Below are 24649 nucleotides of genomic sequence, written 5' to 3'. Positions count from 1 at the left end.
TAGGGGATGGGTTTGGGTGGGTGCTCTGAGGATCAGTGTTGACTTATTGGGCCGAAGGGCCTGTTTCCACACTGTAGGGATTCTACGATTGTCAGGTAGGTGGCAAAACCTCAGTATGTAATGAACCTGGCACGTTTAACACCAAAAACAGCATTTGAAGAACTATTTAGTCAATTGTTAATGGATTATGCAGGATCATTACCAAAAGGTCTCTTCTTACTGTTATAGATATGACAACACAATTTCCAGAAGCTAATTATTTAAGAACACTCACAACTGGTGGAATATGAACCGTGTTTCAATCATTATGAAATTCAAAAGCAAGCAAGAACATCAGGTCATAATAGCATTAGAGGATGACAGGGACAGTGAGAGTATGGCAGTTAGACAGTTCACAAAGTGAACCCCCTAAAATCTAATTAGGCAATACTTAAAAAGTGGAAACTGTTTATAAGAAGGATATGATTAAACTGAGGAGGGTTCAGTAATGATTTATCAGAACGTTGCTGGGAATGGAGGGCTTAAGACATAAAAATTTGATTGGAAAAACTGAGATTTTTTCACCAGAGCGTACAAGATTAAAGGGTAACCTTATTGAGGTTTATAAAATTATACGGGACATAGATGACGTGAATACCTAGGGTCTCTTCCCTAGGGTGGGGGGAGTTCAAAACCAGGGGGTATACTTTTAAGTTGAGGGGAGAAAGTTTAGAAAAGGATATGAGGGGCAACATTTTTAGAAAGAGTGTAGTTTGTATGTGGAAAGAACTGCCAGGGAAGGTAGTGGATTTGGACTCAGTTTGAAGGCTTAAAAGACATTTAGATAAGCTCATGGATGGGAATAGTTTGGATGGATATAGGCCAAGCACAGGCACGTGGGACTAGTTTACTTTGGGAATACGGCTGGTGTGGATTGACTGTACTGAAGAGTCTATTTCCATACTGCTTGATTCTATGAATCTAACCTTTTCAGACTTAGAATATAGGCAATAGGAGAGATCTAATGAAGTTACTCAGGACACTCAAGGAAAACTGAAGTGATTCATGTCAAAAGGATGCATCTTCATGTCAGGCAATTTTATTTTTAGGATGGGTGAAGTGGGTTTAAAATAGAGATGGGGATAAATTACTTCTTTCAAGGGGTTGCAAATCTATGGAATTTATTGCTCTTGAGTGTTGTGGATGCCGAGACATTGAGTAAACTTAAGTTGGAGATAAGCAGATTTTTAATGACTAATGGCTTGAACGGTAATGAAGAATAGGCAGGAAGGTGGTGTTGGGGCTGAGATGAGATCAGCCACGAGTGTATCAAATGGCGGAGTAGAGTCCTCCTGCTCTCGGTTCGTATGGATGTCCTACATTAGCCAGGCATGAGGTGGATTTAATGGAGTCAGTACAGACAATGCAACATCTTCATTAGTTAAGTACAGAAGAACAAGCTCAGGTGGGAACAATCTTTCCATATGAGCTGGTTGAATCCAGCCTAGGTAGATGGTGCTCAGTGGCGGTGTTAGTTCCTAAACTGGATGGGTCAACTCAAGTCTGCATTAATCACAGAAAAATAAATGCAGCATCAATAACAGATTCATGGATAACTCCTTGCTTAGTAGGTTGTATTGAAAGAGTTGGCAGTGCCTCATTCTTTTCTAAGATTGATCTAATGAAGGCCTGCTTGCAAATACATTTAATATTAAAAGCGAAAGCGACGTCAACCTTTGATAGATCCCATGAATGTTGAACCATGCCATTTGGGTTTAAAAAAGGGTCCAGCTCCATCCAAAGGGCCTATGAATCAAGTCATAGCTAAAGTGCATAGTTGTGCACCCTATTTAAGTTATGTTCTAACACACAGTATGACCTGTGAAGAACATGTAAAGCATTGGGATACTTTGCATAAGCAATTACAATTAGTTGGCTTCACCAATAGGCCAAGAATAAAGGCAAATTTACAAAAGCAAGAAAAACTTCCCAAGGATTCATTAAAGGACAAGGGGCGGGCTTTGCCAAGAACAGTGGATGTAAACGCTCTGATTGAATTTCCTGTTCCTAAAACTAAACAGGAAATTATGGGTTTTCTCGGAATATTTGAAATTTATCCAAAATTGATGCCTAACCTCAGCACTAACCCTAGCTATACCTCTAACAGATTTGTTCCAAAAACAGGAAAAAATAGTATGGTTAGCAGAGTGCCAAGTCACCTTTCAGAAGCTGAAGGTTGTTTTAACAAATGAGCTGATGGCTTTATAAAATATTTTGAAGTGGGACCACAGGGTGGCTCAGCTGTTTGCACTACTGCCTCACAGCACGTGGGACGCAGGTCCAATTCTATCCGCGGACGACCGCCTGTGCCGAGTTTACACTTTCTACCTGGATTTCCTACCAGTGCTCCAGTTTCCTCCCACAGTCCAAAGGTGTGCGGGTTAGGTTGGATTGGTTATCTGAAATTGCCCGTAGTGTTCAGGGATGTGGGGTTAGATTAGCCATGAGAAATGCAGAGTTACAGGGATAGGAAGGGGGTTGGCAGATTTGGGTGGACAGCTATTTGGAGGGTTGGTGTAAACCTGATGGGCTGAATGGCCTGCTTCCACACTGTAAGGATTCTACAATTACTAGAGAAATTTAAGATTCAAAATGTGAGATAGTTTCCATGGAGCTTACTAATTCAACCACTTAATGTGAAGAACTTGTTCACAATATTGGAAAAATTAATATAGAAGTCAATACACTACCAAGAAGGTGATTTTGCTGGAATAGTTTAAGAGGTGGAGGAAAATATTTAAATGAAATCACATGAAATAGCTTAAATGTTACAAGAGGAATGAGGAAGTGTAGAAGAATATAGTTTTCCTATATTGTATTTTACACGGGTATTGCTGACATGGTGTTGAATAATTGGATTTAATCTCATCACGGCTGCAGGTATGTAAGGCATCACATTTTTTCCTTTGAATTTGACACTGTAATGGAAGTCATACAATGCTATACTGCTGAAATGCCAGGAGCGTTTTACAACTTGCAAAAGTCAAGTGGTGGACAGTTTTAGCTGTAAAAGGCTTTTGAAGCAGTGAGATTGTTGTATTATTGAGTCAAAGTGCCACCAGGAGATTTTCAGGTATTGACAACAGCCCTCAGATTGGTCACGCTACAGTTTGCTACAGACTGGTGGGAGTAGATGCATTCAGAGATACCAAGCAGAAAGCATTTTTCTCCCTTCTCTCTGAGTGAATGAAAAGACAGAACAACTGAGAAACTCTGAAGAAGGAATTCTAAAACAAGAAAAGACCTAGGTCCACATGATCAACTATTGAATTGAAAAACAATCATTGCTTTTACAGACAACAGCATTTCATCGTCACTAGAGTCAAAAGAAATGGATTTTGTCTTAAATTATCTTTTTGTGAAATTTCCTTTCCTTCTTTAAGTACGGTGGGTGTGCTGTTATTGTGAACATTTTATTTCCTTATTTTTCTAATTAAATTATATGATTTTGTGCTTTTCAATTTCTGCAATGCTGGAACTTTTACTTCTTTATTTTTCTGTTTTTTTTTCCAAGAATTTGTACTCAAGAATCTGTAGCTAGGTACCCATATACCCACGATGGCACTGTGCAGTAAACCTTTCACTCTACTCATGTGAGTACATGTTACAATAAAGCTACTTCCATTGAATTTCAATTCAGAATGAGAGAGACAACTTAACCCACTTTCATGTTAGAGGCTTTTAATCTTCAGAACTTTGTTTTTCCTGTCTACATTTTAATATTCTTAAGATTTGTTTCAAGTACTCTGACTTTCTGCTACCTCATTCATAAATATATATGTATTTGGGGTTTAAAGAGTTACAGCTTAACACAAATAATAGTGGATTAGTGATTTTATTTTCTTCACCATTTGTTAAAGAATAAGTGTGCTTGTAACAAAATTGAGTTATTTTCCTGTTATTAATTAACCTTCTCAAATGGTCAGATGAATCGATAATTCTAGCATTTTAACTGGATGTTTACAAATTTGTGATATTGTATGGAACAGTGGAGCTTGTCCCACTTAATGTCACCGGAACAGCTGAAGGGGTATTTCAGAATTATCACAATAATTACATTTCAATTGTAAAGCAAAGCTCCAAGAAGTGGACCTACCATCCATGGTTAACGAAAGAAGTTAAGGAAAGCATAAAACTTGAGGAAAAAGCATGTAATTTTACAAAGATGAGCCAGGTAAGTCAGGTAGCTGGCTAGAATATAAAGAATGGCAGAGGATGAGGTTAATTGGCAAAAAATCATGACAGTAATCTGTCTAGAAACATAAAGAATGGATATCAAGAGTTTCAATAGGTCTTCGAGAAGGAAAAGAGAAAGTAAAGGGAGGGTTGTGACTCTGGAGGGCAGCAATGAGGAGTTAATAGTAAACAAATAGGTTGATTGTATGAATAAATATGTTGCTTTTGTCTTCACTATAGAGGATGTAAGAACAGCTCAGTTTTAACTGTAAACCAAGAGCTTGAAGGAAGAGAGGAACAGAATCCCCAAGGATATGCTGGTGAGCTATTTATTGATCTTAGCCCCATCTTCAACACCATAATTCCAGACAAACTCACCTCCAAAAACGTAGGACTCTGCTCCCCTCTCTTCAATAGGGTCCTTCGGTTCCTGACCTACAGACCACAATCAGTAAGGACAGACAACAACCTCCCACAAAACGATCCTCCACACCAGCAAGTTTATGTGCTCAGCCCCTTATACACTGATGACGGCATGGCCAAATGCAGCTCCAACTCCATTTGCCAGTTTGCTGATGATACCACTATAGTGTGTCAGGCATCAGGCAAAAAAGAAACAGAGTACAGGAAAGAGATGTAAAGACAATGATCTCTCCCTCGATGTCAGCAAAACAACGGAGTTGATCATTGACTTCAGGAAGCAGAGTGGACGATTGTGCGATACTATCTGCGATGAAGGTGGTCAAGAGCTTCAAGTTCCTAGGAGAAAATATCACCAACAATCTGTCCTGGTCCATCTATGTTGATGCTACAGTCAAGGAAGCACACCAACAACTTTACTTCCTCAGGAAGCTTAGGAAGTTTGGCATGTTCACAATTCACTGCAGAAAGACAAAAGCTGACGTTTTGGGCCTTCGGACCAGCTCTTCTGATGAAGGGTCTAAGCCTGAAACATCAGCTTTTGTGCTCCTAAGATGCTGCTTGGCCTGCTGTGTTCATCCAGCTCCACACTTTGTTATCTCGGATTCTCCAGCATCTGCAGTTCCCATTATCACTGCAGAAAGTGTTGTTTTAAGGCAGTCAGTGCATACACTATGAACATTCTCAATAATGAATGATAATAGAAGCATGCTGGTATTATTAAAACAGTCAATGCCAAGGTTAGTTAAACTTATATCACAGACTACACAGTTGTTGGATATTGGCACACTTTAAAATATGTTCCTAGTATTTACTTTGTAGCATGAGATTTCATCTAATAGCTTTCCAAAATTTTAACAGAACATAAAAAAGGGAAGAATTACAAGAATATGGAGGTCATGGTGTTGGTTCAACTCATGTCAGCAATTTATTTGGTTCCAAATGATCAATTACTACCTTCACAAATAAGAATAATAAACTAACCCTCAGATGAAGGTGGGTAAAGGAGCAATGGAATTGAAAGTCATGAGTAGCTGTTTCATGACCATTGGTCAAGAGTGGTTCAAAAGGTGGTTGACATCGCATTAATGAAGGCCCTCAAAACAAAGGACGGGAGGAGAGGAAGGGGGAATAAGATCCAGGAAGACAAGCCAAACCATCTCCTTAGGGGAACACCACGAGTTCCCCTACATTAACCCAAAAGAAGAATACAGACTGTTGGTAATAAAATGTGAGGCTGGATGAACACAGCAGGCCAAGCAGCATCTCAGGAGCACAAAAGCTGACGTTTCGGGCCTAGACCCTTCATCATCTGCAGTTCCCATTATCTCTGATACAGACTGTTGGTACTGAGATTGACAGAGATGAGCAGAGACCTCGACAAAGGGGCTGTGTGCTGCCTCTACTTCTTCATTCCATAAAATTGGTCAACTGTTTTGATTTGTCAGGGATGATTTTTTTTCTTTTCTTTACTGAGTTAGTTAATGTGCAAAATCTAAACTGCTGCTTTTCAATAAACTGTCAGAAAATTGCAATAAATCATTGATTAACCATATTAGATAGCTGTGACCATGAGCCCCCTCAAATCAACAACTGAAGTTGAAGAAACGGAGTGCATTTGCCTGGAATAAAACAAGTTTCAGGAAGATGTTACCAGGGTATTCACAATTCTGAGTGGTTGAGACAGTTTAAGCCTTAAAGGGAATTTACAATAGTCAAGTCTGGGGATGACACAAGATAGATTGGAAGGCAAGTGCTGACCATAACACAAGTCTACAGAGGAATATTGGGAGATTAAGTAAAAACTCGACATATGAAATAAAACATGGAAAACGCGAGGTAATGCACTTTGGCAGAAAGAACTGAGGATCTACATATTAGTCAAATAGGGAAAGACAGTAGAAAAGAACAGGAGAAAAAGAACAGGAAATGACATCACCAACCCAAGGAAACCTAACCAGATAAATAGAAAGCGGGACATAACACCAGCGCTTCGTCGGAGGCTCACTGATGATGTTACCTAGAATGGTGATGAAACGTCTGAAAACTAACCTTCCAGCTCGGCGAGCAAACTCACATCCAGACAGTAGCATGCTGAGCACAAAGGGATTTGGGTACAATTGTGCATGAATCCCAAAAGAGTTCCTTACAAATTTAATAAGCAATTGGAAAAGCATATGTAATGTTTATTTCAATTAGGGAAGACTTGCCAGCGCTACAGGTCAAACCTGGAATTCTGTAAACATTTTTGGCCTCCTTATAAAGGAATGATTGATTAGTGTTTGAGGCAGTCCAGAAAATGTTGACCTGGTTGATGCCAGATACAGAGAGATTTTCGTATGAGGAGAGCTTGAGTGTTATATAACTCGCAATTTAGAAAAATGAGGCAACTTTATTGAAACAAATAAACTTCTTAAAGGCAGTTGCAAAGAGGCCCATTACTGCAAGGAGAATTTAGGACAAGGGGACATATACATTGAGAAAAGGGCATTTAAATAAGACAGAGTTGAGGAGGAATTTCTTCTCTCAGGGTGGTAAAGCTGAAATTCTATACCACAGAGGGCTGTTGAGGCTGGGCCATTAGTATATTCAACGCTGAAATAGATTTTTAATCAGTAAATTAATCACTATTAAAGGGAGAAAGGCAGGAAAGTAGTGTTGACAATAATCAGATCAGCCATGATCTCGTTGAAGGGAAGAACAGATTTGATGGGCTGAATGGCTTGCTCCTACATCACACATTCTCATAGGGAAAAAAGGATTGGCTCTTTCTTAAGACACTCAGAGTCTCTAGCTGAATGAGAGGAACGTGGAGAATTGCTCCCATACAAAACCTGAACTGAGGTGGCTTATTTCCCAATGGTTTAGATGCATTCTGATTGTTGCAGAGTTTGAATTGTTTACAGACAACAGTCCACTCAGCTATATTTACATATCCACCAAACGGAGACCAACAGAGACCCAACAGGTTTCTGAACTTCTATTGTTTCGATCCTGGGTACGGGTCAGGCAAAAGTAACCTATTGCTGATACCCTTTGTCAACAGGATAGACAAATGCCAGGCTGAAAGGATCTATGGTTGATGCCATGTCCATTCTCAAGCCCCAAATCAAAGGCAGCATTCTGAGCCTGACTCCCTATGGCTACGATTGCGCTGAGGTTCAGTGGAGTATCACCACTGCATTAATGAGTGAGATCCAAGCCACATCCCAACAGGAGAGGGAGAGACAGGTGTAGTTTCACTTTTGCCATCTCTCTCAAAAGGGGATCTTAGAGAGTTTCAGCTGATTGATGTGGCTTTTCGGACTAAATGTCCAGCTCATGAAGGAATCCAAACCAGCACAGAAACTTGTGAGGAACTGGAGGAGAATCAGGAAAGGGGACGGAGTTGATTCATGACGAGGAACAAGACAGAGAGAGAGAGAAAGAGAGAAAGACAGGTGAAGCAACTCATCTTTCCCAACAGCATCAAGTGTTGATAGCAGTAGATGAGCAAGCAGGATACCAAGCATTGAGTAAGATGACTGCCTTGATCAGAGAGAGATGCTGCTGGTGCAGGATGGCTGCTGATATTGATGACCACTGGGGAGATTGTGAGAGGTGTACTTTGATGAAAGTGGGGAATTAGGTTCACCCAAGAAGTGAATCCCTGGTTACCAAGGCACTTTGAGAGGTCCTTACAATTGGTCTTACTGTCCTTGACTGCAGCAATGACTAGACCGAGTGTCTTCTTGTACTATCTGATTTCTTCACTAAGTTCATGTCTGCCATTCCCACCCCTGACCAAAAGATGTCAGTAACAGCCGGAGTGTTAGTGGCATCAACCAATTGCTTGGTACCTTCCAAGGGATCCAAATTCTGCAATGTCTCATCTAAGTTGGGTCTAAGTGCCCAGGCATTCAGATGTTTATCCACTTTCAATGTTCCCTGTTGGGTTCACAGAGATTGGGGTGAAAATTCAAGAGTAATGCCCTCTAGGAGTTTGCAAGACCAATGGCATTGCCAAGAGTTACACCGCCCCTTATCATGATTCAACTATACTCTGCCTGGCTGCGTACGCTTCTTGGCCTGAGTACATCCCAGAGGTGAATTATGCTTATGATCGCACTTCAAGCTGTTCTCCACACTGAGCAAGACCCTGTCCTTCCTGTGCACCATCTCATAGAGTCATTGAGCCATAGAGTCATTCGGCACCGAAATAGACCCTTTGGCCCAACCAGCCCAAGCTGACCATAACTCCTAACTAAACTAGTCCCACCTGCCTGCTTTCGGCCCTTATCCCTCCAAACCTTTCCTATTCATGTACTTATCCAAATGTCTTTTAAATGTTGTAACTGTACCTGCATCGATCAATTCCTCGGGCAGTTAATTCCACACATGAAGCATTCTCTGAATAAAAAAAAGCCCCCGTGTCTTTTTGAAATCTTTCTCCGCTCACTTTAAAAATTTGCCCCCATTCTTGAAATCTCCCACCCTTGGGAAAAGGGACTTGCCTTTCAACTTATGATTAAACCTCTACATGATTACCCTTAAACCTCCTATGATCCAATGAAAACGTCCCAGCCTATCCAGCCTCTCATTATAACTCAAATCCTTCACTTTTTTCTGAACCCGCTTCAACTTATTAACATCCTTTCTATATCAGGGTGACCAGAACCCGACACAGTACTCCAGAAAAGGCCTCACCAACGTCCTGAACAACACAATGCCTGCACTCAAAGGTCTGAGCATGAAGGAGAGCATGCCAGACTACTTGCTGGAGATGGCCAGGACAATGATTGGATAGTTAAACATCACACAGGGCAATGACAGGTATTCAACGTGGTAACCAAGGGGATGGAGAGAAAAAAAGAGAGAAGAAAAATATTGTCTGATTGCAAAGCATGACAGGGCTGACCTTCCAAAAATGAGAGATTATTCCTCTGAAATCGGACTATCAGGGTTGGAGTGAAATCCAAAGTGCCCGGGATCCTGAACCTCACAGAGTCAGCAAATGCTGGGTACAGGTAGCCACACCTACGTTGCTGGAGGGCAGCCTCAGAAAATTGCTCACACAGATGGGGGTTGCTCAAGGTCAGGAGTTTGCATCTGGTGTGGAAGCAACCATTTCACTCAGTGATTAAACAGGAATACATAATGATGGTAGTGTTGACCTGAGCAAAGTGAAGTCAGACACTGCTGAGGATCGCTGGAGTGGCAGCTGTGTTGTGAATCCAAGGGTTACATTCATTGTGGGAGAGCTATTCCTGCTATAGAAAACAGCGCAAGGATGGCTTATTAACAGGCAGAAAGAAGTGCCATGGAGTAGACAACTCCTGGAGATATGAGCATCTACAGCCTGACAAGCATAACAGGGGAATTTGGGCCACTTGGAAAGCACGAACACAGAGAGATAGCTGAGACAATCCTGTTGAGCAAATGCTAGATACCACCTTAGCATTTGCCCATGTCAGTCATGCAAGAAGACAAGGCTGTAATTAATTAGGACCTAACTATTCTAGTCACCAAGTTGAAATTGTACCTGCTAATCAAGCAACTGCTTAATGAATGGCCACTGAGGGCTATATGAGGGTGGCATGGTGGCTCGGTGGTCAGCACCAGGGACCCTGGCTCAATTCTGACCTTTGGCGCTGTCTGTGTGGAAGTTACATCTTCTTGTGTCTGCGTGGGTTTCCTCTGGAAGCACCAATTTCCTCCCACTGTACAAAGTTGTGCAGGTTAGTTGATCTGGCCATACTACATTGCCCCATAGTGTTCAGAGATATGCAGGATGGATGGGTTATCCACAGGAAATTTGGAGTTATGGGAATAGTGTGTCTGAGTGGGATGCTCTGGGTTGGTGCAGACTCGATAGACTGAATGGCCTCTTTCCACACTGTAGAGATTCTAGGATGTAGTGGCTAGAATGGCAAGTCTTAAGAAGGATAGTGTATAATGGAACCTCGAGCAGCAGGTAGTATTGGTGAGGGAGGGCATTAGGTCAGATAGTTTTGTCAGTGGCATTAATTCCATTTGGAGTCTTTGGGCAAGGAGAATTCATGAAAAGGAGCATCAGACAGACAAATGATATCATCAACCAAATGTGAACTGCAGGCTTAAATTCACGTACATGCTGTATCTTCCTTGTGAAACTTTAATTTTCTTAATGTTTGTATTGACTTGTTGCCAAGCAAAATAAATAAACCCTTCTTCGTGACGTTTGAGCATTAAGTGTGTTCAAATCTCATTGTACAATAAGGAGATTAAAATTTTGCATAATCCACAGGGTGTGGTCGTATCAAGTCCCTCTCCAGCTTCCTTGCTCCTGTACTCGAACATACTTACAATCAAGGCTAACGTATCATTTGTCTTCCCAACTGTTTGTTGCACCTGCATGCCTGTTTTCCATGAATCCAAATCCTTTTGTAGATCAACCTTTTCCAATCTATCACTGTTGAAATAATATACTGCCATCCTTGTCTTTTTTCCCCTCACTACAGGGGACAGCTTTACGCTTATCCACATTAGGCTGCATTAAACATTCTTTGGGCCACCCTCTCACCTTGGCTAAACCACTGTGAAGCCTCATCGCTGTTCACAAACCCAGTCAGTTCTGCATTGTCAGCAAATTTGGAAACAGTACAATCCATTCCCTTTTCCAATGCATGGGCCAGTTAAATTATTGTAGTCTCATTGGTATGCTTCCCAAATTTCAATGTTGTCTCCTCCAATAGTTTTTCTTATTAGGTGAAGTTTAAATCTTATTTTTGGCTTAAGGAATTTCCTTTTCCCAAAAGACTATTAGTTTTTCAATTACCAAAAGGCAAGTTGAAATTACGTAGGAGCCTTTAACAAGGACAATATTCCAAACTCTTTCAAAACATTGCAAAGGAGAAATGACGTAGGCCACAGAAGAAATCAGATAACATGACTATATCAGAGACAGTAGGAACTGCCAATGCTGGAGAATCCGAGACAACAAGGTGTAGAGCTGGATAAACACAGCAGGCCAAGCAGCATCTTAGGAGCAGGAAAGCTGATGTTTCGGGCCTAGACCCTTCATCAGAAATCTGATGATGAAGTTCTGATGAAGGGTCTAGACCCGAAATGTCAGCTTTCCTGCTCCTAAGATGCTGCTTGGCCTGCTGTGTTCATCCTGCTCTACACCTTGTTTTCTCTAAAGTGACTATATGATCGGTTGAAGAATTGTTTAAAGGAGTATCTTAAGAGAAGGAGGGAGGTGATACGTTCGAAGTTCTTCAGAGTCCAATGTAGGTAGATGAAGAGCTGGATGAACACAGCAGGCCAAGCAGCATCAGAGGGGCAGGAAAGCTGACGTTTCGGGCCTAGACCCTTCTTTAGAAATGGGTCTGAAGAAGGGTTTAGATCCGAAACATCAGCTTTCCCGCTCCTCTGATGCTGCTTGTCCTGCTGAGTTCATCCAGCTCTACACTTTGTTATCTCGGATTCTCCAGCATCTGCAGTTCTTACCATCTCTAGGAGATAAAAATTGGGCAAGGATGGGAGGTGTGAATAAAAGGCTTCAGTGATAGCTAAGGGCACAGTGCCATTCAATCCTGGTTTCTAATGTCACTGGAATGAATTGTACTGAAGAATAGTCGTAATTTACATTAAATGTTCATTGTTGAAAAGGGAGGCATGTTGCAGATGTTTTTAGTCTTTCAATCATCAGGACAAGCACAAGAATGCCAAATTTCAAACAATCCAAAAATCATGCTGTTCAAGTAGTCATTGGCAGTCCCTTACAGACTAGGATGGCTTTCTTCCACTGTCAGGGTGAGCCCGTAGGTGGTTGTACAGACCAATACAGAGTCTGGTACACTTGGGTCAGGTGGTGGTCACAGACAGAGGTGGGTAGGGCATCGGTATTGCAGTAATCCTCATCGCTGTTTACGCTTGGCTTCCGTTTATTCCATTGGCAAGTCTCGAGGTGCTCGATGCCTTCACAGATACTCTTCCTCTGCGTCGGATGGTCTTGGGCCATTGATTCCCATCGTAGCTGGTCCAAGGTGTTTCATGCCTTGATGCTAGGGATGTTGTCCTGATTGAAGACACTGGTCTGTCTTCCCAGCGGATTCACAGATCTTGGGCAGGTAGCGTTGGTGGTACAGCTCCAACACCTTGGGTTCTGCTGTAGACAGTCCAGGTCTCAGAACCATATAGGAAGAGGGTGGGAACTACCACAACTCCATATACCATGGATTGGATTGGATGTTGTTATTCTCAAATTCCCTTTTCCTCAGATGGCTGAAGGCTGTGCTAGCACACTGAGGGCGATGCCAGATCTCTTCATCAACAGCTGCTTCGGCCAAAGTGGACAACATCTCCAATGTCTCCCCGAAGACCCTGATGATCAGGGGTTTGCTCTACAAGGCTTGCCTAGCCAAGTTGATGGAAGATCTTCGTCTTGAGCCTGTTAAGGGTGAGAACCATCCCCTCATATGCCTCCGCACAGTGCTGATGGTGGCCTGGACTATGTCCTCAGAGATTGCACAAACACAAGCATCATCTGCGTTCCACAACTCAATGACACTGGTTTGGTTTTGGCTTGAATGTGGTGGAGGTTGAATAATTTCCCACCGATGCTGTAGGTTAACTCCACTCCAGGGGGGGTCTTGGCAGTGGTAAGGTGAAGCATTGCAGCAAGTTAGATCAAGAACAGTATTGGGGCAATGACACAGCCCTGCTTGACACTGGTCTGAACAGGGAGTGGGTCGGTGGTGGCGTCATTTGTCATCACCATGACTTCCATATTGCCATCGAGCAGGTGAAGCATGGTGACAGATTTCATGGTGGATACAAAGCAGAGAAGATGCTCCAACATGCTTCCCAATTGATGGTGGCACAGGCCTTTGTAAGGTCAAAGATGGCCATGTATAGGGGTAGGCTTTTATCATTGCATTTCTCCTGCAGAAGTCACGTGAGGAAAATCACATTGTGGCCGGAAGCCACACTGCGACTCTGCGAGGAGTTCCTCAGCCACAGGGAGGAGATGGTTGAAGAGGAACTTCTAACAGTGGGCAGCAGGGAGATTCCCCTGTAGTTACCACAGTTGGACTCACTCCTTTCTTTGAAAGTGCTCACGGTTGTGGCAGCTCGGAGTTCTCCTTCTCGATAAGGCAGATAAGAGCATGTATCTGCAGCAGGAGCTCTTCGCCTCCGCACTTCAATGCCACAGCGGGGATGCCATCTGCTCCAGCAGCCTTGTTGTTCCTAAGGCAGCGGACAGCCTTTTCTACTTCATGCAGGGCTGGGCTGTTACTGAGCAAGTGATAGGTGCTGGTTGGCTTGGAAAGTCTACTCTGGCCAACCAAGGCATTACCATGTCGAGACATCATGTTTAGCACAGGGTAAGTCAGAAGAAGTGCGAGACTTGAACTTATTCCTTTTGTTTGCGTAGAATGGCTTCCAGTGGATGATTATACGTCATTTCTCATGAGCATAAATAAGCAATATTGTGAGCTTGACTGATTATAAGAATAAAAGAAATTTGCATATCCCCAGGCCACATGCAGTGCAGAACATGAGGTAGATTAGTAATACTGCAGCTAATTTGCTTAATCTAATTCTGTATGAATACTAACACTTTCGTGGGCTGATGTATAACCTCAACATAAGGTAGAACCTCAGAATAAATGCACATTTTAAGACAGAGATGAGGAGAATATTCTGGGCACTGAATCTGTGGAATTCGTTACTACAGAGGGTTGTCGAGGTTAGGTTGTTAAGTTTCAGATGGGAAGATTTTTAATCAATAATAGAATCAAGGGTTACAGGCTAAAGGTAACAAAATGGAGGATTATCAGGTTAGCTATGACCTTATTAAAATGCAGAACTGACTTGATTGGCTGAATGGCCTTTCCATGTTAAAATTGTCCTACATGATTAGGTTAGATTAGGTTAGATTCCTTACAGTGTGGAAACAGGCCCTTCGGCCCAAAGAGTCCACACCCACCTTGATATATCCCACCCAGATCCATCACCCTATAACCCACACACCCCTGAACACTATGGGCAACTTCGCGTGGCCAATCCACCAAGCCTGCACATTTTTGAACTGTGGGAGGAAACCGGAGCACCTGGTGGAAATCCACGCAGACACGGGGAGAACACGCAAACTCTGCCTGAGGCTGGAATCGAACCCAGGTGCCTGGTGCTGTGAGGCTGCAGTGTTAACCACTGAGCCACTGTGCCACCCTCCTGTTTAATGTTTTCAGTCTTGAAAGAAATAGCCACAAATGTTAGAAATTTTCCCCAAAATTACACTCTGGAAAAATAAAGTGCAACCCTGTAATTTGAAAGCAGAATTTACACAACAGCAAAAACACAAGTAAACATTATTAGAAGTGGTTTGAATTGTTTAAGAGTTCTGTAGAACTGACATGAATGATGTTGAAATGGCATTTGTAGCAGAGGAACATGTACATGAAGCAAGATTTAAAGTGAAGGAATTGGAAAAGTCCTGTGATGGCAACATGGAAGCACAGGTAAGCAATTTCTAGATACTCTGATTTCAGATAACCAAATGTGGAGCTGGATGAACACAGCAGGCCAAGCAGCATCTCAGGAGCACAAAAGCTGACGTTTCGGGCCTAGACCCTACATCAGAGATTCCAGATACTCTGCCTACTTAGCAATAGACATATTCTAGCTTTCTTTTGCATCTTCCTTTAAAAAGGAAGGGCTTTTAACACTTGGAGATGAATGTACTAGTCACTTTGGAATGCCATTTTGAAGCAGACGTGCAGCTCATTTGCAGGTTTAATGGCTTTTCCTCTCTGTAAACCTCTATTCCCTTCCTATTTGTGTATTCGTCTAGGTACTTTCTGAATGCTCCTATTGTGTCTGCTTCGACCACCTCCTTTGGCAACACATTCCAGGCACTCACCACCCTTTGTGTGAAAAATTCACCTTGCACATCTCTTTTAAACTTCTGTCCCTGTTGTTGGAGAAACAATGTGTCCAACTTGTCTACAGTTAATTCGGACGTGATGCAGCTTGCCAGTGCACTGTTAAACCTGATGAGTGGCATTAGTGAATCAGCTGTTCAGAATTGACTTTGACACACATTACAGCATCATTGAGCTTGAGCACTTGGGATAAACTAAGCTCCCTTATCAAAAGCTCTACATACTTCCGATGAATTTAATAACACACTCTCATTGATTGAGGTGGAAAATAAAATTGGTTACTTTATCAACATTGCGAACGTCATTTACTTTTAACTACTTATGATGTGGTTAAATGAGTGACTTTAGACATTTGTGCTTCCAATGACCAGAGATGTGATAAATGTAGCATATTGAAGATGAATATGATATTGAGATGGTGTTGTATGCCATGATGCATGAAATAGTGAGGAAAGAAAGCAGAAGTATGTACTAGTAAGAGATTTACTGATAGAGAATGATAGTATCTGTAATAGTTTAAAGAAAAAACACGTTTACAGAATTCTTCCAGAATTGGGCAGTAGTTGTTCTTAAGAAGGGGTGTAGTATATTGTGTGGCATATGGCCAAGAGGACATGGGCTAAGTGCCTATCTGATGTCTGAAGTCTCATTATATTAGGTTATAGTCCAACAGATCCAACAAGTCACCTCACCTGACAATAAATCTATTGGACTATAAGACGCTTGGAAACAGAAAGGACTGTAGATGCTGGAAGCTAGAGTATAAAGATGTGGAGCTGGAAAAGCACAGCAGGTCAGACAGAATCCGAAGAGCAGCAAGGGTTCCGACCTAAAACATTGACTTTCTTGCTCCTCAGACACTGTCTGATCCGCTGTGCTTTTCCAGCTCCACATTTTTTCACTGTTGGACTATAACCTGGCATTGTGTGACTTTGATTTTGTCCAGATCGTTCCAACACCAGCACCACTACAAAATACCCAAGGTTCAGAATAGAACCTTGAGCTGCAGAGCACATGGCAGTGCAAAACATTTGTTCCAGTTCTTGTTCCCATTATCTGTCAATTGTAAACGGAACACACTAAACTTGATCAGACATAATGGGATCTGCAGATGCTAGAGAATCCAAGATAACAAAGTGTGAAGCTGAATGAACACAGCAGGCCAAGCAGCATCTTAGGCGCAGGAAAGCTTCATAAGAAAGGGTCTCGGCCCAAAATGTCAGCTTTCCTGCTCCTGAGATGCTGCTTGGCCTGCTGTGTTCATCCAGCTTCACACTTTGTTATCTTACACTAAACTTGACGTAACTTTAACTACATTTTACCTGTTTTAGCTGCTTTTTGGATTGGTAATCAGATGAATCTCCTTTCTGACTTCACATTTAGACAATAAATTAGTGCAAAACTTAAAGGATGTACAAATGGCTTGAAACTGAATTTAGAAATGGCTCTAAGAACCACCATGCAATAGTATAATATTGCTATCATGGAATCATACTAATTCATGTTGAAGTTCTTCAATACAGTCAACTCTACTATTGGAACATTTTATTTTTAATCACTCATGGAATGTGAAAGATTAGTGGAGTCTCTGTTTATTGGTAATTTCCAGTAATGCTGGAGCATGCATTTCAACTCACTTTTGGGATGTAGAAGTCGCTGTCTGGACCCAGAATTTATAGCTTGTCCCTGCTTGCCCTGTGAGAAGGTGGTGGCAAACTGCCTTCTTGACCCCTTGCAGTGAAGGAGTGAGAACATCTTGAAGGTAATTGTCATCCTTCACTCCACACTGGCCCTGGTGTTTCTCTGTTGGAGTGTAGAGTCAAGTCAAGCTCAATCCTATTCCTAAAGTAATGCATTAAAATGCTTGTAACTGTTAAAGGATGATGCCAAATCTTACTGTAAGATTCACTGAGAATGATAAAAGCATGGTTCTCCTGAGAGGAAATGGCATCCAAACTGCTAAGGTTCTTCTTTCAAAGAAGTCAAAAGAAATTAATTGTAGGATGACATCAATATCTAATATGGAGCCTCTAATTCCCATTGGCACTTGGAACTGGTGGGATAGTGTAGGGGGATGGGCTTAGATTAGTTCACAGACCGGAGCAACATCGAGGGCCGAAGGGCCTGTTCTGCGCTGTATTGTTTTATGTTCTATGGTGCTGCCAACAAACCTCTCTTGGAGACTGCTGAGTGCTAGTGGCTACCCTATCACTTGTGTCTATGAGCTCCTTAGGAGTATTGCTGAACCTCACCCCCAAATTATCATGTAAGCCACTGGGACTACAAGGACATGATACAACACTCCAACTACTCACCATCAGTGGTTCCCTTCAGGTCATGTTTTATTTGCATTCACTCACGGTTTGGGAGTGTCATTGTTTCAGCCAGAATTTGTTGCCCATCCCTAGTTATTCAGAGGGCAGTTAATGGTCGATCACCTTGCTGGGATCACATGTAGGCCAGATCAGCTATGGATGGCAATTTCCTTCCCTAAGGGATATAAGTGAAACAGATAGAGCTTCCCTGACTATTGACAATGATTTCATGGTAATTGCTAGACTCTTAATTCAAATTCTACCATCTGTCATGGCAGGATTCAAACCCAGATCCCTGGAACATTACCTGGGCCTCGAGGTCCAGTGATGGTCCCCACTAGATTCTTATCTCCCCTTACCTCAGTTAAGTTCTAAGTTACAAAAGTTCTGAAGCTGTATATAAAATCACTCCACTAGGTACATGAAAATCTTAGTTCCCCATTATCGTTTGCAGTTTGATTTTATACTTCATTGTAAATGGTGACAGTGGACTGTGGACCATCATGATGTCCCTTTTCTTCCTACAAATAAACTGGTGAAAATGTTCCCCTACACTACTTTTATTTTCTCATCAGTAGAATGATACAACATCAAATGTAAGTAAAAATACTGCACAAAGCATATTGACACAACATTGTAACACAAGTTAATGCAGCCGTTTAGGAATTTTTACAGACCAACCTTTCCTAAACAATTGTATTAAATAGTATATGATAATGAAAACATTCAGACCGCATGCAGAATTATGCAAGGTGGATGTTTCCTCTGTCAGAAAAATGTCGTTTAACTAGAAAATGGTAGACTGGAAGATCATGCCTGAGAAAAAGGAGAGTTAAGCATTGAACAATTGGCATGCACTGTCACTGCTGGAGAACACGTGACTACATAAAGTCAGCATGTAGCAGAAATGAAATCTTGCTGAATTCATCAGAATGTAATTGATCATTCCAAAATAACAGTATATAAACTCACAAACAATTCGCATTGCTGATGACGCCCTTCACTGGATTCAATTCAAATAATAGTCCACATGATGTTTGCACCATTTAGTGAAAGAATCAGTTGGAGACAAATCATTTGCCTTCATGGCTAAAGATCATCTTGCCCACTTAAATATATTCCTCTGATAGCACCTTTTATTTATTACTCTAAGTAAAAGCAAAATGATGTATCTTATCGTGGAAATCAATATTGTCGTCACAAAGGCAGATATTTAACCAGTATTTCGCATGATTACATAAGGCCCGTGTTTCATTTTCCTAGAACTTTACAGGAGAATGTAATCCTTTGTTACACACCTTAATCTTTTATGAATGAATGGCTGCGCTCCATCTCATCCATTTGGTAAACTTTAACCTTTATAATTTTGTTTTAATATATTCTACGCTATTCCCAAGGTGTTTCAAAAGGAATATTTCTGACAGTGGCTTGTAATGTGTCCCAATTTGATCATCAGTAATGGGTGTTTAACAGCACTGTTTGTGAGCCTGAGCCAAGGAAATAGATTGCTTTCATCAAGTGTGAATACTCAAGAGTGAAATTTCATCGTGCTGTTTGTAGTGAGTGAGTGGAACACGGTGCTGGGAAACTGTTGTCACTATTGAAATCACTTAAGTTGTACAGCCATTTGAGGGTCACCTAAAGCTTCATACTCATGCCTGCATTGGGAGTAGAAATCTGCTGCCAGTGACGACTAAACACTGAAGTGCATTCAATGAGAGGTAATGGCAGTATAGTGATAATATCACTGGGATAGTCATCCAGAGATCCTGGCTAATGTTGTGGGGACGCAGGTTCAAATACTCACCTATGGGCAGAATTTGAGCTTAATTGTTATATTCAGGCCATAAAGGGAGATCAAGAAAGCATTGATCATTGTTTAAAACCCCACTTGGCTCAGTTTAGGGGAGGAAGTCTGCCATCCTTCCCTGGTGTGACCTACAATTTTGTTTCTTTTATTATTCACCAATGGGATATGAGCGTCACTGGCTGGCCGACATATATTGCCTGTCACTAGGTGTTCCTTGAAAAGGTGGTGGCGAGCTGCCTTCCTGAACCGCTGCAGTCCATGCACAATAGATAGACCCACAATGCCCTCAATGGGGGCGTTCTAGGATTTTGACCCAGCAACAATGAAGGGTGGTGAGTGACTTAGAGAGGAACGTGCAGGGGGTGGTATTCCCGTATATCTGCTGCCCTTGTTCTTCGAGATGGTGTTGGTGATGGGCTTGGAAAGTGCCCCCTCAGGATCTTTCGTGAATTTCTCCAGTGGCATCTTATGGAAAGTACATCCAGCTGCTCCTGAGCGTCAATGGTGAAGGGAATGGATGCTTGTGGATTCTGTGCCAATCAAGCAGGCTGCTTTGTTCTGGATGGTGTCAAGCTTCTTGAATGTTGTTGGAGCTGCACAAATCCAGGCAAGTGGGGAGCATTCCATCACACTCCTGACTTTGTGCTTTGGTTAGGCTTTGGGGAGTCAGGAGATGAGTTACTTGCTGCAGTCTTCCTAGCTTCCTACAGACGGTGTTTATCTGGTCCATGGTAAATCCCAGGATAGTTGGGACCCAGAGATGGTAACACCACTGAAAGTCAAAGAGCAGTGGTTTGTTTGGGTCTTATTGGAGGTTAAGATCACGGCTAAACCAACATTCCTCACGTTTGCCTTCGTGCACTTTCTCTGTAATCCTCGAATCCCTGGCTGATCAAGAATCTATCCATCTGAGCCTTAAATGGATGCAAGGAGTTGGCCCGACAGCTCTCTGTGGCATGGAGTTGCAAAGACTCACAACCCTCTGAGAGCAGAATTTCCTCTGTATCTCAGTCTTAAATTCACGTCAGCTTATTCTGAGACCAGACCCTCCATTCCTAGATTCTCCCATGAGGCAAAACATCCCCTCAGCACTTACCCTGTCAAGCCCCTTAAGAATCCTGTCTGTTTCCATGAGATCACCTCGCATTGTTCTAAGTGTCCGCACATGGCTGTTTACCCAGATGTACCTTCTTAAAAGGAACAGGTAGCGCAGTACAAACAGAATTTCTGACAGCATTCTGACTTGGATAGCGCGTTCGAAACCTTTCAATTGTTTCAGTGGTGGGAATCCGGAAGGAGGTGCGAATGTTGCCTGGGAAGGTAAGCTTTTTCTTTAAAAATGTGCCTCATGAACAGGCAGAGCACGCGCTGAGCAGGAGTGGTTATGGGATGGCTGAGTAATAGATATAATATATTTGGGTGGTTGATTAACCCGAAACACTACTCAGGCAGTGTCTCCCACCCATCCTCCTCCTCTAAGCAAAAAAAGTTCTGAGCGCCGATTTGATAAGTGACTAGTGTTTTTTTAATCCAACAGTCTGTTTTTGGGAATTCAGAATGGTGGGAATAGACATTAGGGCAATTACATGCTCCTCCTGCAGAACGTGGGAGGTAAGAGTCACCACTAGTGTCCCCACTGATTTCATCTGCGGGAAGTGCACCCAACTCCAGATCCTTGGAAATTGCGTTAGGGAACTGGAGCTGGAGCTGGATGAACTTTGGATCATTCGGGAGGCTGAGGGGGTAATTGAGAGGAGTTACAGGGAGGTAGTCACACCTCAAGTACAGGAAAAAGGTAGATGGGTTACAGTCAGGGGATGGAAAGGGAACAGGCAGACAGCGCAGCGATCCCCTGTGGCCATTCCCCTCAGTAATAAGTATACCGTTTTGGACACTGTTGAGGGGGACAACTTACCAGGGGTAAGCCATGGGGTGCAGGTCTCTGGCGCAGAGTCTGTCCCTGTTGCTCAGAACGGAGGGGGGAAGAAGAGGAAAGCTTTAGTCACTGGGGACTCCATAGTTAGGGGGACAGATAGGAGGTTCTGTGGGGACGAGGGAGACTCGCAGTTGGTGTGTTGCCTCCCAGGTGCCGTGATGTCTCGAATCATGTTTTCGGGATCCTTAAGGGGGAGGGGGAGCAGACCCACGTTGTGGTCCACACGGGCAGCAACCGCATAGGTCGGAAAAGGGATGGGGATGTAAGGCAGAAATTCAAGGAGCTAGGATGGAAGCTTAGAGCTAGAACAAACAGAGTTGTTATCTCTGGTTTGTTACCCGTGCCACGTGCTAGTGAGGCAAGGAATAGGGAGAGAGAGCAGTTGAACACGTGTCTACAGGGATGGTGCAGGACGGAGGGATTCAGATATCTGGATAATTGGGGCTCATTCTGGGGTAGGTGAGACGTCTACAAACAGGATGGTCTACACTTGAACCAGAGGGGTACAAATATCCTGGGGGGAAAATTTACTAATTCGCTTCAGGAGGCCTTAAACTAATTCAGCAGGGGGATGGGAACCTGAATTGTAGCTCCAGTGCACAGGAGGTTGAGAGTAGTGAGGCCATGAATAAGGTTTCAAGGTCGCAGGAGTGTACTGGCAGGCAGGAAGGTGGTTTGAAGTGTGTCTACTTCAATGCAGAAGCATCCGGAATAAGATGGGTGAGCTTGCAGCATGGGTTGGTACCTGGGACTTCGATGTTGTGGCTATTTCGGAGACATGAATAGAGCAGGGACAGGAATGGCTGTTGTAGGTTCTGGGGTTTAGATATTTCAGTAAGATCAGGGAAGCTGGTAAAAGAGGAGGAGGTGTGGCATTGTTAGTCATGGACATTATCACGGTGACAGAAAGGACGTTTGATGAGGACTCGTCTACTGAGGTAGTATGGGCTGAGGCTAGAGACAAGAAAGGAGAGGTCATCCTGTTGGGAGAGAGATAATGAGAACTGCAGATGCTGGAGAATCCAAGATAACAAAGTGTGAAGCTGGATGAACACAGCAGGCCAAACACATCACAGGAGCACAAAAGCTGACGTTTTGGGCCTAGACCCTTCATCAGAGAGGGGGATGGGGAGAGGGTTCTGAAATAAATAGGGAGAGAGGGGGAGGCGGACCGAAGATGGATAGAGGAGAAGATAGGTGGAGAGGTGAGTATAGGTGGGGAGGTGGGGAGGGGATAGGTCAGTCTGGAGAGGACAGACAGGTCAAGGAGGCGTATTGAGGTTGGTAGGTGGGAAATAGAGGTGCGGCGTGAGGTGGGAGGAGGGGATAGGTGAGAGGAAGAACAGGTTAGGGAGACGGGAACAAGCTGGGCTGGTTTTGTGATGCAGTCGGGGAGGGGATGAGCTGGGCTGGTTTTGGGATGCAGTGGGGTAGGGGGAGATTTTGAAGCTTGTGAAGTCCACATTGATACCATTGGGCTGCAGGGTTCTCAAGTGGAATATGAGTTGCTGTTCCTGCAACCTTCGGGTGGCATCATTGTGGCACTGCAGGAGGCCCATGATGGACATGTCCTCTAGGGAATGGGAGGGGGAGTGGAAATGGTTTGCGACTGGGAGGTGCAGTTGTTTATTGCGAACCGAGTGGAGGTGTTCTGCAAAGCGGTCCCCAAGCCTCCGCTTGTTTTCCCCAATGTAGAGGAAGCCACATCAGGTACAGTGGATGCAGTATACCCTGTTGGGAGTTTTCTACAGGCCTCCGAAAAGTTCCAGAGATGTAGATGAAAAGATTGCAAAATGATTCTGGATAGTTTCGAAGGTAACAGAGTAGTTGTTATGGGAGACTTTAACTTTCCAAATATTGACTACAAACGCTATAGTTCAAGTACTTTAGATGGATCAGTTTTTGTCCAATGTGTGCAGGAGGGTTTCCTGATGCAGTATGTAGATAGGCCAACAAGAGGCAAGGCCACATTGGATTTGGTACTGGGTAATGACCCAGGCCAGTGTGTGAGATTTGGAGGTAGGTGAGCTCTTTGGTGATAGTGACCACAATTCAGGTTACATTTACTTTAGTGATTGAAAGGGTTAGGTATATGCCACAGGGCAAGAGTTATAGCTGGGGGAAAGGCAATTATGAGGCAATTAGGCAAGGCTTAGGATGCACAGGATGGGGAGGGAAACTGCAGGGGCTGGGCACAATTGAAATGTGGAGCTTCTTCAAGGAACAGTTACTGCGTGTCCTTTATAAGTATGTACCTGTCAGGCAGGAAGGAAGTGGTCAAGCGAGGGAACCGTGGTTTACTAAAGAAGTTGAATGATTTGTCAAGAGGAAGAGGGATGCTTATGTAAAGATGAGGCGTGAAGGCTCAGTTAGGGCGCTTGAGTGTTACAAGTTAGCCAGGAAGGACCTGAAGAGAGAGCTATGAAGAGCCAGGAGGGGACATGAGAAGTCTTTGGCAGGTAGGATCAAGGAAAACCCTAAAGCTTTCTATAGGTATGTCAGGAATAAAAGAATGACTAGAGTAAGATTAGGCCCGGTCAAAGGCAGTAGTGGGAAGTTGTGCATGGAGTCCGGAGAAATAGGAGAGGCACTAAATGAATATTTTTTGTCAGTATTCACACAGGAAAAAGACAATGTTGTCAAGGAGAATACTGAGATACAGGCTATTAGACTAGATGGGATTGAGGTTCATAAGGAGGAGGTATTAGCAATTTTGGAAGGTGTGAAAAGTCACCTGGGCCGGATGGGATTTATCCTAGGATTCTCTCGGACGCTAGGGAGGAGATTGCCGAGCCTTTGGCTTTGATCTTTATGTTGTCATTGTCTTCAGGAACAGTGCCAGAAGACTGGAGAATGGCAAATGTTGTCCCCTTGTTCAAGAAGGGGAGTAGAGACAGCCCTGGTAATTATAGACCAGTGAGCCTTACTTCAGTTATGGGTAAAGTGTTGGAAAGGGTTACAAGAGATAGGATTTATAATCATCTAGAAAGGAATAATTTGATTAGGGATAGTCAACATGGTTTTGTGAAGGGAAGGTCGTGCC

Source organism: Stegostoma tigrinum, chromosome 14 (assembly GCF_030684315.1).
Source record: "Stegostoma tigrinum isolate sSteTig4 chromosome 14, sSteTig4.hap1, whole genome shotgun sequence".
Taxonomy (NCBI): domain Eukaryota; kingdom Metazoa; phylum Chordata; class Chondrichthyes; order Orectolobiformes; family Stegostomatidae; genus Stegostoma; species Stegostoma tigrinum.
This window is presented reverse-complemented; position numbering follows the sequence as displayed.